We start from the raw sequence: 2,261 nt of genomic DNA on the forward strand, positions 1-2,261 counted from the left end.
CCTGGTTTATCTCCTTTTGTGTTATCCGACTTTGATGGTGTCTAGCTAAAGGAACGCCTTGTCTCTAAACCAAGTAGAACCACTTTGTACATACTCCACCAAAGGCAACATCAGTTTTGATCACCAATCCTATTTGCCATGATAAAAACATACGTAATTGATGTTACTGACAAACCCTTAATATTTGGAACTATTGTACATTCATCAACCAAATAAATTGTCTGTTAATAGTCTAAAAATAGACCTTATTCTGTGGATTCATATTCAATGTGTGCTCTTTATTCTGTAGTCTTGTATCAAGTTCATATTTATTTTCTCAGCACAGTTTTATTGATTAATTATTTAGCTTATAAATGCCTGTGTGTGTGTGTGTGTGTGTGTGTGTGTGTGTGTGTGTGTGTGTGTGTGTTTATGTGTGCACTTGGTCACTAGGTCACAGCATATAGTGATTGCATTGATGACAAAGTCTCACCCTTTATTTTCATGCCTTTGACTATCTATGAAGAGGTCAGGAATTTTTCAGACAATTATCAATTTAGATTTATATAAAAATTCCAGATAACTACTTTGGGATTTATCCATGGTAAAGAATATCAGAAACAAGCTAAGGTGTATCAGTGCTATGTCAATAGAGTCTTAACAATTTCTTGATCCTTTTCAAACTCATGTTTCCAACAGAATGAGTCCTTCCCTTTCTGTATATTTAGAATCAGTAGATACAAGCATCATTGTCTCTACTATGGGTATGGATAATTATAACCCAACGAGCATATGAATGCATGAAGCATAAATTAAAATGAATGATCCTTCTCTCCATATGGAGATGTTAAAACATCTTTACATTCAGTACATTACAAATTAATGCTTCCACTATGGTCTTTCTGCAATAGTTGTGTTATTCTTTACCTCTTAGCTTTCATTTTAAATAACTTGTGTTGATTTTCCATGCATGTTTAAAGTACATTCTGATCACAGGAACCTTCTCCCTCGTCAATCTCTCACTGTCCTCTGCTCACCCCAGCCCTAATACATCCCTTTCTCACACCCACGTTTTAACTAGGCTTTTGTTACCAATATCTCATATTTGCATAAATAAGAAAGAGATAAAAAAGAGTGGGAGGGATAACATAGAGAGAAGAGAGAGATGAAAAAGTGGAAAGAGACAGATAGATGATAGATAGATAGATAGATAGATAGATAGATAGATAGATAGATAGACATATACACAGGCACAGACAGACAGACAGATTACACTATTAAGAAAAAACGAGAGCCTAGAATGTCTGTCCTCTGAGAGGCTCTACCAGCAGCTCTCTGAGACAGCTGCAGATATTCACAGTCAAGTACTGGACAGGGACCTCTATGGAAAAGTTAGGGTAAGGATTGAAGGAATTGAAGATTGACAACCCCATAGGAAGACAACAGTGTCAACTAGCCTGAACTCCTGGGAGCTCCCAGAGACTGACTCACTAACCAAAGCATAGGAGACACATTCAAGGCCCCAGACACATATGTAGCAGAGAACTGACTGCCTTTATCTGGTCTCAGTGGGAGAGGATATGTCTAATCCAGTAGAGCCTTGATGCCCCAGGGAGGGATGATGCCTGAGGAGGTGCAATCTCTCAGAGTTGAAGGGGAGGGGGAAGAAGGAGAAGTTTGCAGTGGTGACCAGGAGAAGGGGCCAACATTTGGTATGTCAATATATAAAACAATTAATTAATCATAAAATAAGAAAAGAAAAAAGAGAAAATTTATAGAGCGAATCTTTCTGGGTTATATGACCTACTGGAAGGTGGAAATTGCTTTTATTTAGCATCTGGAACAAGTAAGCTAATAAAATGAAAGAAGAGTCTCTCATTAAAGACACATCATATCTACTCAGGGATGCTACCACATAACAAAGTTGTCTTAGGTATGTTAGCTGAAGAAAGACTTTAGACAGCTTCAATACCAACACTTGTATAAGTTCAATACTGTCTGTGGCTTGCCCCTCAAGCCACTCACTTGATACACAAGGTCATATAAAAAATGTGAACAGGAATCAGATCCTCTACTCCTCGCACCATGAGATTCTACAGCTACTATCATGGTGGGTAGGGTTGTGGCTGGAGATCTGGGCTTTGGTTGTGGTTGTGGCTGATAAAGATATAACTGCTGAAGCACATGCCATTATGGATGACTCTGGTCTCCTGGCTTCTCCTGAGAAACGAAAGACTCCTTAACTCCTTACATCATTTTCTCATGAAAAGCTTTACTTTCTT

Source organism: Mus caroli, unplaced genomic scaffold (genome assembly GCF_978045245.1).
Source record: "Mus caroli unplaced genomic scaffold, Mus_caroli_1 scaffold_17, whole genome shotgun sequence".
NCBI lineage: Eukaryota > Metazoa > Chordata > Mammalia > Rodentia > Muridae > Mus > Mus caroli.